Source organism: Cervus canadensis, chromosome 8, assembly GCF_019320065.1.
Source record: "Cervus canadensis isolate Bull #8, Minnesota chromosome 8, ASM1932006v1, whole genome shotgun sequence".
In the NCBI taxonomy this organism is placed as follows: domain Eukaryota; kingdom Metazoa; phylum Chordata; class Mammalia; order Artiodactyla; family Cervidae; genus Cervus; species Cervus canadensis.
Window position 1 is genome coordinate 58,458,892 of NC_057393.1, and position 18,485 is coordinate 58,477,376.

Consider the following 18,485-nt stretch of genomic DNA (forward strand, 5'->3'; position numbering starts at 1 on the left):
AAAATCACTGTGGACGGTGACTGCAGCCATGAAATTAAAAGACTTGCTCCTCAAAGAGAACTAAGATGACGGAGGAATAGGACGGGGAGACCACTTTCTCCCCCACAAATTCATCAAAAGATCATTTGAGCGCTGAGCAAACTCCACAAAACAACTGATCGCTAGCAGAGGACATCAGACACCCAGAAAAGCAGCCCATTGTATTCAAAAGGAGATAGGACAAAATATAAAAGATAAAAAGAGAGACAATATAGTTAGGGATGGAGATCGGTCCAGGGAAGGGAGTCTTAATAGAGGAAGTTTCCAAACACCAGGAAACCCTCTCACTGGCGGGTCTGGGGGAAGTTTTTAAATCTCGGAGGGCAACCTAACTGGGAGGGAAAATAAATAAAACCCAAAGAATACATGCCTAAAAGCAACTCCCAGCAGAAAAGTACCCCAGACGCTGGCGCTGCCACCAGCAAGTGGGGGCTGAATGGAGAGGAGCAGGCAGCGGCATTGTTTAGGGGAAGGACCAGGCCCGAATGCCTTGAGGGCAATCGGAGGGAGCTAACATGAGATAGCAACTTAAACTGTGGGTAGCAAGACAGAGAGAGAAAATTAACCTCCGAAAAGCCCTAACGGAAGACACTGCCAGCCCGTTCGCAGAACAAAGGAAGGACTGAGCAATTCCAGAGAGGAGCTAGCTGGTGGCAGACCGGCCCATCCCCCCTGGAGGCAGGAGGCAGGGGGGAGGGGAAAGGGGCAAACTAGGCCCCAGAGAAGGCATCCCCTACCAAATGGCAAACAGGCTTCCAGCTTCTAGCCAAAGACTCCCTGAGATTCTGGATGGTTGACATCCGCCGGGAGGGTCGCAGCCAGAAATCAGCTTCCCAGAAGGGACACAAGATGCACCAGACCGGCGCGCCTGGAAACTGAGGCTGGGACCGCAGAAGGGATAAGGCGCACTGTGCTACGGAGAGTGCACTCATCAAGCTCCTGGTTGCCTGAGCTGCTCTGACCGGGGAAGGCACAAAACGCAGGCCCAACCAAGTCTGCTTCTTTGTGGAGTACCCAAAAACCTGAATCTGAGCAGCTTAGGCCTGGGAAGTGCACGCAACTCAGGGCCTGCTCCCTGGAGAGCAGCCTGGAGCCTGAGCAGTGTAGACGGGGAAAGCACACGCGCCGTGAGTGGGGGCAAACCCAGTGTGGCTGGAACACTGCGAGTGCTCCCCACACGAGCCAGTGATAATTGTTTGCAGTGCCCCTTCCTCCCCACAGCACGACTGAACAAGCGAACCTAAACAAGAGACCACCTCCGCCCACCTGTGTCAGGGCGGAAATTAGACACTGAAGAGACCTGCAAACAGAAGCCAAATAAACTAAGGGAACCGCTTCAGAAGTGACAGGTACAACAGATTAAAATCCGTGTAATTAACACCGACTACACTGTAAGGGGCCTACTGATATCCAGAAGTGTAAGCTCGAACAAGGAGCTATCTGAAATTGAACTGAACCCACACTGCCCGCAACAGCTCCAGAGAAATTCCTAGATATATTTTTACTGTTATTATTGTTTTCTTTTAATTAAAAAAAAATGTTTTTTTCTTTTTTTTTTTAAGTCCTCTATTACTCCTCTAATACTCCTTAATTTTCATTTTTATAACCCACTATAACCTGGCCAAAAAAAAAAAAGGACCCTATTTTTAAAGCGAACTTCATATATATTTCTTAAATTTTTTGTGTTTTTGTTTTCTTTAATATTGTATTTTTAAGAGTCTAACCTCTACTCTAGATTTTTAATCTTTGTTTCTCTGTATTTGATATCAATTTTGGACATTTTAGAATCCAACCTTCATTACCCATTTTTACTCAGCAGTGTGATTACTGGTTTGATCACTCTCTCCCCCTTTTGACTCTCCTTTTTCTCCCCCAGATCACCTCTATTTCCTCCCTCCCCATTCTCTTCTCAATCCAGTTCTGTGAATCTCTGTGGGTGTTCTGGGCTGCGGAGAACACTTAGGGAACAGAGTACTGCCTAGATCTGTCTCTCCTCTCTTGAATCCCCCTTTTTCTCCTCCTGCTCACCTCTATCTCCTTCCTCCCTCTCCTCTTCTTCATGTAACTCTGTGAACCTCTCTTGGTGTCCCTCACTGTGGAGAATCCTTTCACCATTAACCTAGAATTTTATTATCACTGCTGTATGGAGGGAGAAGTCTTGAGGCTACCGGAAGAATAAGACTGAAATCCAGAGGCAAGAGGCTTAAGCCCAAAATCTGAGAACACCAGAAAACTCCTGACTACAGGGACAATTAATTAATAAGAGATCATCCAAAAGCCTCCATACCTACACTGAAACCAACCACCACCCAAAAGCCAATAAGTTCCAGAGCACGCAAATTCTCCAGCAACGCAGGAACATAGCCCTGAGCGTCAACATACAGGCTGCCCAAAGTCACACCAAACCCATAAACCCATCTCAAAACTCACCACTGGACACTCCATTGCACTCCAGAGAGAAGAAATCCAGCTCCACCCACCAGAACACCAACACAAGCTTCTCTAACCAGCAAACCTTGACAAGCCAAACATCCAGCCCCACCCACTGGGAGAAACCTCCACAATAAAAAGGAACCACAGATTACCAGAATACAGAAAGGCCACCCCAAACCCAGAAATCTAAATAAGAAAAGGTAGAGAAATACCCAGCAGGTAAAGGAACATGAAAAATGCCCATCAAGTCAAACAAACGAGGAGGAGACAGGGAATCTACCTGAAAAAGAATTTAGAATAATGATAATAAAAATGATCCAAAATCTTGAAAACAAAATGGAGTTACAGATAAATAACCTGGAGACAAGGATTGAAAGAGGCAAGAAATGTTTAACAAGGACCTAGAAGAAATAAAAAAGAGTCAATTAAAAATGAATAATGCAATAAATGAGATCAAAAACACTCTGGAGGGAACCAAGAGTAGAATAACGGAGACAGAAGATAGGATAAGTGAAGTAGAATATAAAATGGTGGAAATAAATGAAGCAGAGAGGAAAAAAGAAAAAAGAATCAAAAGAAATGAGGACAACATCAGAGACCTCTGGGACAATGTGAAACACCCCAACATTCAAATCATAGGAGTCCCAGAAGAAGAAGACAAAAAGAAAGACCATGAGAAAATACTTGAGGAGATAATAGTTGAAAACTTCCCCAAAATCGGGAAGGAAATAGTCACACAAGTCCAAGAAACCCAGAGAGTCCAAAACAGGATAAACCCAAAGTGAAACACCCCAAGACACATATTAGTCAAATTAACAAAGATCAAACACAAAGAACAAATATTAAAAGCAGCAAGAGAGAAACAACAAATAACACACAAAGGGATTCCCAAAAGGATAACAGCTGATCTTTCAATAGAAACTCTTCAGGTCAGAAGGGAATGGCAGGACATACTTAAAGCAATGAAAGAGAATAATCTACAACCCAGATTACCGTACCCAGCAAGGATCTCATTCAGATATGAAGGAGAATTCAAAAGCTTCACAGACAAGCAAAATTGAGAGAATTCAGCACCACCAAACCAGCTCTTCAACAAATGCTAAAGGATCTTCTCTAGATAGGAAATACAGAAAGGCTGTATGAACATGAACCCAAAACAACAAACCAAATGGCAACGGGACCATTCTTATCAATAATTACCTTAAATGTAAATGGGTTGAATCACCAACCAAAAGACAAAGACTGGCTGAATGGATACAAAAGAAAGACCCCTCCCCTATATATGCTGTCTACAAGAGACCCACCTCAAAGCAAGGGACACATACCGACTGAAAGTGAAGGACTGGAAAAAAATATTTCACGCAAACAGAGACCAAAAGAAAGCAGGAGTCGCAATACCTATATCAGATAAAATAGACTTCAAAATAAAGGCTGTGAAAAGAGACAAAGAAGGATACTACATAATGATCAAAGATCAATCCAAGAAGAAGATATAACAATTATAAATATATATGTACCCAACATAGGAGCACCACAATATGTAAGGCAAATGCTAACAAGAATAAAGGGGGAAGTTAACAATAACGCAATAATAGTGGGAGACTTTACTACCCCACTCACACCTATGGACAAATCAACTAAACAGAAAATTAACAAAGAAACACAAACTTTAAAGGACACAATGGTCCAGCTAGACCTAATTGAAATCTATAGGACATTTCACCCCCAAACAATCAATTTCACCTTTTCCTCAAGTGCACAAGGATCGTTCTCCAGAATAGATCACATCCTGGGCCATAAATCTAGCCTTGGTAAATTCAAAAAAATTGAAATCATTCCAGTCATCTTTTCTGACCACAGTGCAGTAAGATTAGATCTCAATTACAGGAAAAAAAAACTATTAAAAATTCAAACCTATGGAGGCTAAATAACACGTCTGAATAACCAACAAATCATAGAAGAAATCAAAATATGCATAGAAATGAATGAAAAGGAAAACAAAACAAGCCAAAACCTATGGGACACTGTAAAAGCAGTGCTAAGGGGAAGGTTCATAGCAATACAGGCTTACCTCAAGAAACAAGAAAAAAGCCAAATAAATAACCTAGCTCTACACCTAAAGCAGTTAGAGAAGGAAGAACCCCAGGGTTAGTAGAAGGAAAGAAATCTTAAAAATTAGGGCAGAAATAAATGCAAAAGAAACTAAAAAGACCATAGCAAAAATCAACAAAGTTAAAAGCTGGTTTTTTGAAAAGGTAAATAAAATTGACAAATCGTTAGCCAGACTCATCAAGAAACAAAGGGAGAAGAACCAAATTAACAAAATTAGAAACGAAAATGGAGAGATCACAACAGACAACTCTGAAATACAAAGGATCCTGAGAGACTACTAACAGCAGCTCTATGCCAATAAAATGGACAACTTGGAAGAAATGGACAAATTCTTAGAAAAGTATAACTTTCCAAAACTGAACCAGGAAGAAATAGAAGATCTTAACAGACTCATCACAAGCAAGGAAATCAAAACTGTAATCAAAAATCTTCCAGCAAACAAAAGCCCAGGACCAGATGGCTTCACAGATGAATTCTACCAAAAATTTAGAGAAGAGCTAACACCTATCTTACTCAAACTCTTCCAGAAAATTGCAGAAGAAGGTAAGCTTCCAAACTCATTCTATGAGGCCACCATCACCCTAATTCCAAAACCAGACAAAGATGCCACAAAAAAAGAAAACTACAGGCCAATATCACTGATGAACATAGATGCAAAAATCCTTAACAAAATTCTAGCAAACAGAATCCAACACCATATTAAAAAAATCATACACCATGACCAAGTGGGCTTTATCCCAGGAATGCAAGGATTCTTTAATATCTGCAAATCAAACAATGTAATACACCACATTAACAAATTGAAAGATAAAAACCATATAATTTTCTCAATAGATGCAGAAAATGCCTTTGACAAAATTCAACATCCATTTATGATAAAAACTCTCCAGAAAGCAGGAATTGAAGGAACATACCTCAACATAATAAAAGCTATATATGACAAACCCACAGCAAACATTATCCTCAATGGTGAAAAATTGAAAGCATTTCCCTTAAAGTCAGGAACAAAACAAGGGTGTCCACTCTCACCACTACTATTCAACATAGTTTTGGAAGTTTTGGCCACAGCAATCAGAGCAGAAAAAGAAATAAAAAGAATCCAGATAGTAAAAGAAGAAGTGAAACTCTCGCTGTTTGCAGATGACATGATCCTCTACATAGAAAACCCTAAAGACTCTACCAGAAAATTACTACAGCTCATCAATGAATACAGTAATGTTGCAGGATATAAAATTAACACAGAGAAATCCCTTGCATTCCTATACAGTAACAATGAGAAAACAGAAAGAGAAATTAAGGAAACAATACCATTCACCATTGCAACAAAAAGAATAAAATACTTAGGAGTATATCTACCTAAAGAAACAAAAGACCTATACATAGAAAACTATAAAACACTGATGAAAGAAATCAAAGAGGACGCAAATAGATGGAGAAACATACCATGTTCATGGATTGGAAGAATCAATATTGTCAAAATGAGTATACTATCCAAAGCAATCTACAGATTCAATGCACTCCCTATCAAGCTACCAACTGTATTTTTCACAGAACTAGAACAAATAATTTCACAATTTGTATGGAAATACAAAAAAACCTCAAATAGTCAAAGCAATCTTGAGAAAGAAGAATGGAACTGGAGGAATCAACCTGCCTGACTTCAGGCTCTACTACAAAGCCACAGTCATCAAGACAGTATGGTATTGGCACAAAGACAGAAAGATAGATCAATGGAACATAATAGAAAGCCCAGAGATAAATCCACGGACCTATGGACACCTTATCTTCGACAAAGGAGGCAAGGATATACAATGGAAAAAAGACAACCTCTTTAACAAGTGGTGCTGGGAAAACTGGTCAACCACTTGTAAAAGAATGAAACTAGAACACTTTCTAACACCATACACAAAAATAAACTCAAAATGGATTAAAGATCTAAATGTAAGACCAGAAACTATAAAACTCCTAGAGGAGAACATAGGCAAAACACTCTCCGACATAAATCACAGAAGGATCCTGTATGACCCACCTCCCAGAATATTGGAAATAAAATCAAAAATAAACAAATGGGACCTAATGAAACTTAAAAGCTTTTGCACAAGAAAGGAAACTATAAGCAAGGTGAAAAGACAGCCTCAGCATGGGAGAAAATAATAGCAAATGAAGAAACAGACAAAGGATTAGTCTCAAAAATATACAAGCAACTCCTGCAGCTCAATTCCAGAAAAATAAATGACCCAATTTAAAAAATGGGTCAAAGAACTAAACAGACATTTCTCCAAAGAAGACATACAGATGGCTAACAAACACATGAAAAGATGCTCAACATCACTCATGATCAGAGAAATGCAAATCAAAACCACAATGAGGTACCATTACATGCCAGTCAGGATGGCTGCTATCCAAAAGTCTACAAGCAATAAATGCTGGAGAGGGTGTGGAGAAAAGGGAACCCTCTTACACTGTTGGGGGAATGCAAACTAGTACAGCCACTATGGAGAACAGTGTGGAGATTCCTTAAAAAACTGGAAATAGAACTGCCATATGACCCAGCAATCCCACTTCTGGGCATACACACTGAGGAAACCAGATCTGAAAGAGACACATGCACCCCAATGTTCATCGCAGCACTGTTTATAATAGCCAGGACATGGAAGCAACCTAGATGCCCATTAGCAGACGAATGGATAAGGAAGCTGTGGTACATATACACCATGGAATATTACTCAGCCATTAAAAAGAATTCATTTGAATCAGTTCTAATGAGATGGATGAAACTGGGGCCCATTATACAGAGTGAAGTATGCCAGAAAGATAAAGATCAATACAGTATACTAATGCATATATATGGAATTTAAAAAGATGGTAACGATAACCCTATATGCAAAACAGAAAATGAGACACAGATGTACAGAACAGACTTTTGGACTCTGTAGGAGAAGGCGAGGGTGGGATGTTCAGAGAGAACAGCATTGAAACAAATATACTATCAAGGGTGAAACAAATCACCAGCCCAGGTTGGATGCATGAGACAAGTGCTCAGGGCTGGTGCACTGGGAAGACCCAGAGGGATGGGATGGGGAGGGAGGTGGGTGGGGAATCGGGATGGGGAACACATGTAAATCCATGGCTGATTCATGTCAATGTATGGCAAAAACCACTACAATATTGTAAAGTAATTAGCCTCCAACTAATAAAAATAAATGAAAAAATAAATAAAAATATAAAGCTGAATGAAAATTAAAAAAAAAAAAAAGAATAGAGAGAGAGAGACTTGCTCCTTGGAACAAAAACTATGACAAAAAACCAAAGACATCACTTTGCCAACAAAAGTCCATCTAGTCAAAACTATGGTTTTTCCAGTAGTCATGTATGAATGTGAGAGTTGGACTATAATAAAAGCTGAGTATGGAAGAATTGATGCTTTTGAACTGTGGTGCTGGAGAACACTCTTGAGAGTCCCAAGAGATCTCCTTGACTGGAGATCAAACCAGTCAATCCTAAAGGAAATCAATCCTGAATTATTCATTGGAAGTACTAATGCTGAAGCTGAAGGTCCAATACTTTGGCCACCTGATGCAAAGAACTGACTCACTGGAAAAGACCCTGATGCTGGGAAAGACTGAAGGCAGGAGGAGCAGGGGACAACAGAGGATGAGATGGTTGAATTGCATCAACAATTTTGAAAGAAGCAAGAGAAAATGATTCATCACCTCCAAGAGAGGCTCCACAAGGTTATTAGTGGATTTCTAAGCAGAAACCTTGCAGTCAGAAAGAAGTCGGTTGATATATTCAAAATTCAGAAAGAAAAAAAAGAACTACCAACCATTTGTAATAAGGGCAGAGTGTCTCATCTAGTAACAAGCTGTTTGTCCGTGGAATGATAAGTAACAGATTTAAGGCAAAAAGGATTCAGTTCAATTGGACAGAAGTTTATAATCCTTGGCGACTTGGTCAACACTAGGCACAGAAGTAGAAAACAAAATCCCTTTTCTCAAGGAACCTACAGTGTTTTAGAGAAACTTAATCTTATGTAAGAAAATGAAACAGTATGAGGAAATAACTGTAATGCCATAATGTGATAACAGATTCTGTGACTTTTCATAAATAAGGAATGCTTATGAAATTTGTGGAACTTGAAATATTGGTAGAATTGTGCCAAAAGGAATGAAGGTGACCTTTCTAGATCTCAACCTTGTAACATGAAGAAAACTGTGAATAACTAAAGTTTCAAAATCAACTTGATTAGAAAGAGTCTAGCCTATTCCCTTCATGGATCACAGCCTTGTCATGGCAAAGGAACTTGTGTAACTCAATGAAACCATAAGGCAAGCAGTGCAGGGCGGCTCAAGACACATAGGTCTTCATGCTGTCTTTCATGCTCCAGCTCGGGTCGACCCCAGATGTGCGCATGTTCGGGTATATCCCAGAGGTCGCCTGCACCAGTGTTCAACCACGTGTGGTGTAACTTAGGGCATCTTGTTGTGAAGAAATGGGGACTGAATGGCTCATGCCATCAGGAATTTCAACCTAGTGAACCGAGCAGAATGGGAAATCAGCAGAATGAAGCCTTCCCCGGCTCCCAGGCACCCCTCCACCTTAAACCTCCTGCTAAAGCAAATGAGCAGCCATCTAGAAATTAAGGGAGAAATTGACAGAAAAGATGACAAACTGCTGTCATTACTAAAAGATGTGTATGTTGATTCCTAAGATCCCGTGTCTTCTTTGCAGGTATAGGATGCCGGCACACGTCAGAAGCCTAAGGAGTTCAGGGTGCTGAAAGAACATCAGTTTGACATGATGAACGTTAAGAACATTCCCAAAGGGAAAATTTCCATTGTTAGATGCATTGACGCTGCTCAATAATTATAAACATTATCCAGACACGTGGACTGCTGAGAAGATAGCTGAAGAATACCATCTAGAACACAAGATGTACATTCCCTTCTCAAATATTTTGTTTCTTTTGAAGTCAAAATCTTCCCCCCTGAAGGCAAGAAAGCAATACAATCAAAATGATGAGAATCTTTACAGGACTTTTCCTTTTTGCATCCCTGTGCCCTGTTTATTTTCCTCACTTGTAGCATATTAAATTATATAAATTACAAAAAATAAAAGACAGATGGGTCATAGTTCTGGTAAAATGTGGTGTGCTAGAGTAGGAAATGGCAACTCATTCCAGTAGTCTTGCTTGCAGAACCCCATGGACAACAGTGCTCATTTCACATGCTAGCAAAGTAATGCTCAAAATCTTTAAGCTAGGTTTCAGCAGTACATGAACCGAGAATTTTCAGGTATACAAACTGGGTTTTGAAGAGGTAGAGGAACCAGAGATCAAATTGCCAGCATTCAATGGATAACAGAGAAAGCAAGAGAATTCCAGAAAAAAAAAATCTACTTCTGCTTCATTGATTATGCTAAAACCTTTGACTATGTGGATCATAACAAACTGAGGAAAATTCTTAAAGAGACGGGAATACCAGACCCCCTGATCTGCCTCCTGACAAACTTGTATGCAGAACAAGAAGCAACAACTAGAATGCTTGTGAAATTTGTGGGACTTGAAATATTGGTAGGATTGTGCCAAAAGAAATTAACATAAAATTTCTAGATCACAACCTTGCTACCTCAAGAACACTGTGAAAATTTAAGTTTCAAAATCAGCTTGATTTAGAAAGAGTCTGGCCTATTCCCTTCATGGATCACAGCCTTGTCGTGGCAAAGGGGCTTGTCTAACTCAGTGAACCAGATGTGGAACAATTGACTGCTTCCAAATTGGGAAAGGAGTACACAAGGCTGTATATTGCCACACTGCTTATCTAACTTTTATGCAGAGTCTATCATGCAAAATGCTGGGCTGGATGAATCACAAAGCTGAAGTCAAGACTGCTAAGAGAAGTACCAACATCAGATATGCGGACGATAACCACTAAAATGGAAGAAAGCAGAAAAAGAACTAAAGAGACTGTTGATAAGGATGAAAGAGGAGAGTGAAAAAGCTGGCTTGAAACTCAACATTAAAAATCGAAGATTATAGCATCTGGTCCCATCAGTTCAGTTCAGTCGCTCAGTCGTCTCTGACTCTTTGCGACCCCATGAACCGCAGCACACCCGGCCTCCCTGTCCATCACCAACTCCCGGAGTCACCCAAACTCATGTCCATTGAGTTGGAGATGCCATCCAACCATCTCATCCTCTGTCGTCCCCTTCTCCTCCTGCCCTCAATATTTCCCAGCATCAGGGTCTTTTCAAATAAGTCAGCTCTTCGCATCAGGTGGCCAAAGTATTGGAGTTTCAGCTTCAACATCAGTCCTTCCAATGAACATTCAGAACTGATCTCCTTTAGGATGAACTGGTTGGATCTCCTTGCAGTGCAAGGGACTCTCAAGAGTCTTCTCCAACACCACAGTTCAAAAGCATCAATTCTTTGGTGCTCAGTTTTATTTATACTCCAATTCTCACATCCATACATGACCACTGGAAAAACCATAGCCCAGACTAGACAGACCTTTGTTGACAAAGTAATGTCTCTGCTTTTTAATATGCTGTCTAGTTTGGTCATAACTTTCGTTCCAAGGAGTAGTCGTCTTTTAATTTCATGGCTGCAATCACCGTCTGCAGTGATTTTGGAGCCCAGAAAAATAAAGTCAGCCACTCTTTCCACTGTTTCCCCATCTATTTGCCATGAAGTGATGGGACCAGATGCCATGATCTTAGTTTCCTGAATGTTGAACTTTAAGTCAACTTTTTTGCTCTCCTCTTTCATTTTCATCAAGAGGCTCTTTAGTTCTTTTTCACTTTCTGCCATAAGGGTGGTGTCATCTGCACATATGAAGTTATTGGTATTTCTGCCAGCAATCTTGATTCCAGCTTGTGTTTCGTCCAGCCCAGCATTTCACATGATGTACTCTGCATATAAGTTAAATAAGCATGGTGACAATATACAGCCTTGATGTACTCTTTTCCCAATTTGGAACCCAGTCTGTTGTTCCATGTCCAGTTCTAGCTGTTGCTTCCTCACTTGCATATAGGTTTCTCAAGAGGCAGATCAGGTGGTCTGGTATTCCCATCTCTTGAAGAATTTTCCGCAGTTTATTGTGATCCACACAGTCAAAGGCTTTGGTCAATAAAGCAGAAATAGATGTTTTTCTGGAACTCTCTTGCTTTTTCGATGATCCAGTGGATGTTGGCAATTTGATCTCTGGTTCCTCTGCCTTTTCTAAAACCAGCTTGAACACCTGGAAGTTCACAGTTCACGTATTGCTGAAGCCTGGCTTGGAGAATTTTAAGCATCACTTTACTAACTTGTGAGATGAGTGCAATTGTGCGGTAGTTTGAGCATTCTTCGGCATTTCCTTTCTTTGGGATTGAAATGAAAACTGACCTTTTCCAGTCCTGTGGCCACTGCTGAGTTTTCCAAATTTGCTGGCATATTGAGTGCAGCACTTTCACAGCATCATCTCTCAGAATTTGAAATAGCTCAGCTGCAATTCCATCACCTCCACTAGCTTTGTTTGTAGTGATGCTTCCTAGTGCCCACTTGACTTCACATTCCGGGATGTCTGGCTCTAGGTGAGTGATCACACCATCATGATTATCTGGGTCGTGAAGATCTTTTTTGTATAGTTTTTCTGTGTATTCTTGCCACCTCTTTTTAATATCTTCTGCTAGGTCCCTACCATTTCTGCCCTTATTGAGCCCATCTTTGCATGAAATGTTCACTTGGTATCTCTCATTTTCTTGAAGAGATCTCTAGTCTTACCCATTCTATTGTTTTCCTCTATTTCTTTGCACTGATTGTTGAGGAAGTCTTTCTTATTTCTCCTTGCTATTCTTTGGAACTCTGCATTCAAATGGGGATATCTTTCCTTTTCTCCTTTGCTTTTCACTTCCCTTCTTTTCACAGCTATTTGTAAGGCCTCCTCAAACAGTCATTTTGCTTTTTTGCATTTCTTTTTCTTGGGGATGGTCTTGATTCCTGTCTCCTGTACAATGTCACAAACCTCCAACCATAGTTTATCATATCATGAACTGGTCCCATCACTTCATGGCAAATAAAAAGGGGCAAAGTGGAAGCAGTGACAGGTTTTATTTTCTTGGGCTCCAAAATCATTGCAGACGGTGGCTGCACCCATGAAATTACAAGACACTTGCTCCCTAGAAGAAAAGCTATGACAAACCAAGAATGTGAGAGTTGGACCATAAAGACGGCTGAGCACCAAAGAACTGATGCTTTTTAATTATGTGCTGGAGAAGACTCTTGAGAATCCCTGGCACAGCACAGAGATCAAGCCAATCAATCCTAAAGGAAATCAACCATGAATATTCATTGAAGGACTATTGCTGAAGCTCCAATACTTTGGCCACCTGATGCAAAGAGACAACTCATTGGAAAAGACCCCAATGTTGGAAAAGAGTAAAGGCAAAAGGAAAAGGAATTGGCAGAGGATGAAATTGTTAAATAGCATCACCAACTCAATGAACATGAATTTGAGCAAACTCTGGGAGATAATGGAAGACAAAGGACCCTGGTGTGCTGCAGTCCACAGGGTCAAAGAGTCAGACACAGCTTAGTGACTGAAAAACAAAACAAAACAAACAAAAAAAAAAAAAAACAAGAATACCTTACCCAGCCACAGTGTCCTTCAAAAATAAAAGACAAATACTCTCACAAATAAAATCTGAGGGAGTTCACACTGCTAGGCCTTTTTATAAGAAATGCTAAAAGGAGTTCTTTCAATGAAGTGAAAGAATTACTAGATAAAATAGATGGGGAGACAGTGGAAACAGTGTCAGACTTTATTTTGGGGGGCTCCAAAATCACTGCAGATGGTGACTGCAGCCTTGAAATTAAAAGACGCCTACTCCTTGGAAGGAAAGTGATGACCAACCTAGATAGCATATTAAAAAGCAGAGACATTACTTTGCCAACAAAGGTCCATCTGGTCAAGGCTATGGTTTTTCCAGTGGTCATGTATGGATGTGACAGTTGGACTATAAAGAAAGCTGAGTGCAGAAAAATTGATGCTTTTGAACTGTGGTGTTGGAGAAGACTCTTGAGAGTCCCTTGCACTGCAAGGAGGTCCAACCAGTCCATCCTAAAGGAGATCAGTTCTGGGTGTTCATTGGAAGGACTGATGCTGAAGCTGAAACTCCAGTACTTTGGCCACCTCATGCAAAGAGTTGACTCATTGGAAAAAGCTCTGACGCTGGGAGGGATTGGGGGCAGGAGGAGAAGGGGACGACAGAGGATGAGATGTTTTGATGGCATCACCAACTCGATGGACATGGGTTTGAGTAAACTCTGGGAGTTGGTGATAGACAGGGAGGCCTGGCGTGCTGTGATTCATGGGGTCGCAAAGAGTTGGACACGACTGAGCGACTGAACTGAACTGAACATGAAATTCATGAAACAATAAAGCTCAGTGATAAGAGGAAATATACAGGCAAGTCTAAAATACTTCAATGGTACTATATAAATTACTTTTAGTTCTTGTACAGAATTTAAGAGACTAAAGCATAAAAAAATGTAAAATACGTTGAGGAATATAAAATGAAAAAGGATGCAACTTGTGAGTTCAGTAACATAAGGTGTTGGAGGAAGATGTAAAATAGGAGTTTTTGTATGAGACTGAAGTTTTTATCAGCTTGAAATAGATTATGTTGCACATAAACTCCACAGTAACCATGAAGAAAATGACTATGAAAGATACTCAAAAGAAAATGAGAACTGAGTCAAAGCATATCAGTACAAAAAAAAATTTAAAAACACAAAAGAAAAACATCAAAAGGTCGGGGGGGGAAGCTACAAGAAAAGAGTGAATTCTTCTGTATCAATAGTTACTTTAAGTGTAAGTACATTAAGCTTCTCATCAAAAGACATACAGTAACCAAACAGATTAAATTTTAAAAAAAAAAAGCTCCAATAATATAGTGTATTCAAAAGACCAACCTAAGATGGTAACCTAAGATAGTAGCCATATGTATGTTAGACAAAATACACATAAACTCAAAAACTGTCACAAGAAACATATAATGACATTATATAAAGACAAAGGATTTACTCACTAGGAAAATATATCAGTTACAAGTATATATGCCCTGAAAATCAGAGCACACAGATACATGAAGTAAACACCCAATGTGAAGAGCCAACTCATTGGAAAAGACTCTGATGCTGGGAAAGACTGAGGGCAGGAGGAGAAGGGGGCGACAGAGGAGGATATGATGGGATGGCATCATCGACTCAATGGACATGAGTTTGAGCAAACTCCAGCAGCAAAGTTAATGAAGTTAGTGAAGGACAGGGAAGCTTGGTATGCTGCAGTCCATGGGACTGAAAAGAGTCAGACATGACTGAGTAACTGAACAACGACAACAAAAGGAGAAATTTATAGCAAAACATAATGTTTAGAGAATTCAGTATAGTGTTTTCAACAGTGGATAGAGAAATCAAACAAGATCATTAAGGAAACAGAATTTGAACAACACTATATACCAGATAAATATAACATCACCCAACAGCAGAAAAATTGCCCTCGTCTGAAATATACAGGGAACATTCTCCAGGATAGATTACATGTTAGGTTACAAAACAAATACAAATTTAAGAAGACTGAAACCATTACCAAGTATTCATATCTTTTCAGACAAAAATGGAATGAAACTAGAATTCAAAAGTGAAAAGGAAAGCAGAAAATCCACAAAAGGGAGGTTAAATGACATAGCTGATATACAATGTTCCATAAGTTGCAGGTATACAATATAGTGAGTGATTCACTATATTTTTTAAGGTTATGCTCCATTTATAGTTATTATAAAATATTAGCTATATCCAATTTATAGTTATTATAAAATATTGGCTATATCCCATGTTGCACAATGTATCTTTGTAGTTTATTTTATTCATAATAGTTTGTATCTCTCCTTCTTTCCCTCTCCCCATTCGTAACAACTAATTTGTTCTATATATCCATGAGTCTGTTTTACATTATATTCACTAGTTTGTTGCATTTTCTAGATTCCATATATGTGATATCATGCAGAGTTTACCTTTCTCTCCCTGATTTACTTCACTTAGTATAATAGCATCCAAGTCCATTCATGTTGCTGCAAATAACTAAATTTCATTCTCTTTTTATGACTGAACAGTATTCCATTCATATATATGCCACATCTCCTATATTCATTCATCTGTTCGTAAACACTTAGGTTGCTTCCATATCTTGGCTATTTTAAGTAATACTGCTATAAACATTGGGGTGCATTTATCTTTTCAAATTACTGTTTATGTTTCTTCTGGATATCCAGAAGTGGAATTGATGGATCATATGTTTAATCAATTTTTAGTTTTGTTTTTTTTTTTTAGAAACCTCCATAATGTTTTTCACAGTGGCTGCACCAACTGACATTCCCACCAACCTTGTACATGGGTTCCCTTTTCTCCACATCATCACCAGTATTTGTCATTTGTGTTCTTTTTCATAATAGCCATTCTGACAGGTGGGCTTCCAGGTGGTGCTAGTGGTAAAGGACCCACCTGCAAATGGGAGATGCGGGTTTGATCCTTGGGTTGGGAAGATCCCCTGGAGAATGACATGGCAATCCACTCCAGTATTCTTGCCTGGAGAATCCCATGGACAGAGGAGCCTGGAGGGCTACAGTCCATAGGGCCTCACAGAGTCGGACACAACTGAAGCAACTTAGCATGCACATTCTGACAGGTGCTAACACCTCATTGTGGTTTAGATTTACATTTCCCTGATGTTTACCAATCAAGCAAGACATTTTGAACAACCAATCCATCAAAGAAGAAATCAAGAAATGGAAAATACTTTATACAAAAAAAGTGAAAACACCACATACCAGAATTGATTGGCTACAGCATAGTTAAGAAAGAAGTTTATAATAAACACCTATATTAAAAAGGAAAAAGAGGGAGGAGCCAAGATGGCAGAGGAATAGGACGGGGAGACCACTTTCTCCCCTACAAATTCATCGGAAGAACAATTGAACGCAGAGCAAACTTCACAAAACAACTTCTGATTGCTAGCTGAGGTCATCAGGCGCCCAGAAGAGCAGCCCATTGTCTTCGAAAGGAGGTAGGACAAAATATAAAAGATAAAAAGAGAGACAAAAGAGCTAGGGACAGAGATCCGTCCCAGGAAGGGAGTCTTAATAGAGGAAGTTTCCAAACACCAAGAAACCCTTACACTGGCGGGTCTGGGGGAAGTTTTTGAATCTTGGAGGGCAACCTAACTGGGAGGGGGAAAATAAATAAAACCCACAGATTACGTGCCTAAAAGCAACTCCCAGCAGAAAAGTACCCCAGATGCCCGCATCTGCCACCAGCAAGTGGGGGCAGAACAGAGAGGAGCGGGCAGCCTTGCTTAGGGTAAGGACCGGGCCTGAGTGCCCTGAGGGCAATCAGAGGGAGCTTTTGTGAGTTACCAACTGAAACTGTGGGACAGCAAAAGAGAGAGAGAGAAAATTAACCGGCCGGAACACACTGCCGGCCGTTCACAGTACAAAGGGACTGAGCAAGTCCAGAGGAGCTAGCCAGCTGCGGACCGGCCCAGCCCCGCCAGAGGCAGGAGGCAGCGGGGAGGGGGAAGGGGCAGGCTCGGCCCCAAGGACTGCATCCCCTACCACACTGCAAACAGGCCTACAGTTCCTAACCAAAGACTTCCTGAGATTCTGGATGGTCAACATCCGCCAGGAGGGTCGTGGCTAGACACAGGGCGCACGCATCCGACTGGCGCGGGTGGGGACTGGGGCTAGTGATGCAGAGGGGAGAAGGCACATGCACCCAACTGGCACGGGTGGAAACTGAGGCTGGGACTGCAGAAGGGAGAAGGCGCGCCACACCCTGGGAGAGTGCGCCTGTCAAGCTCCTCGCTGCCTGAGCTGCTTGGGCCGGGGAAGGCACAAAACGCAGGCACAGCCAAGTCCACGCTTTGGTGGAACACCCGAGGGCTGGAACTGCACGCAGCGCAGGGCATGCTCCATATAGAGCAGCCGGGAGCCTGAGCAGCGAAGATGGGGAAAGCAGCGCCCGTCCCTCCCCGTAGCGCGACGGAACTAGCAACCTGAACAAGAGACCACCTCCGCCCGCCTGTGTCATGGCAGAAATTAGGCACTGAAGAGACCGACAAACAGAAGCCAAATAAACAAAGGGAACCGCTTCAGAAGGGACCGGTGCAACAGATTAAAACCCCTGTAGAGAACACTGACTGCACCGGAAGGGGCCTACAGATATCGAGAACTGTAAGCTGGAATGAGGAGCTATCTGAAACTGAACCGAACCCACACTGACCACAACAGCTCCAGAGAAATTCCTAGAGATATATATATATTTTTTTTTTAATTAAAAAAAGAAAAATTTTTTTTCTTCTCTTTTCTCTTTTATTTTTTCTCTTTTATTTTCTTTTAAAATTCCCTATTACTCCCCCATTACTCCTTAACTTTCATTTTCATAGATTTTTAAGATTTTTCTAATTAGGAAAAAAATTTTTTTTCTTGTTTTTTTTTTCTTTTTTCTTTTCTTTTTTTTTCTTTCTCTCTTATTTCCTTTTAAAGTCCTGTATTACTCCTCTACTACACCTTAATTTTCATTTTCATTTCACTATAACCTTGCAAGAAAAAAAAGAGAGAGAAGCCCTATTTTTAAACCAAACTTCATATATATTTCTAAAATTTTTTGTGTTTTTGTTTTTGTTCTTAATATTGTATTTTTAAGAGTCTAACCTCTAATCTAGATTTTTAATCTTTGTTTTTCAGTATGTGATATAAATTTTGGACATTTAAGAATCCAATATTCAGTTCCCATTTTTATTCAGGAGTGTGTTGAATACTCTCTCCCAATTTTGACTCTCCGATTTCTACCTCAGAACACCTCTATT

At 40.4% G+C, this 18,485-nt stretch overlaps 1 pseudogene; it reads left to right on the forward strand.

Annotated features, from left to right (window-relative positions):
• Positions 1-9,087: 9,087 nt before the first annotated feature.
• LOC122446846 lies at positions 9,088-9,603 on the forward strand (annotated as a pseudogene).
• The last annotated feature ends 8,882 nt before the right edge of the window (positions 9,604-18,485 follow it).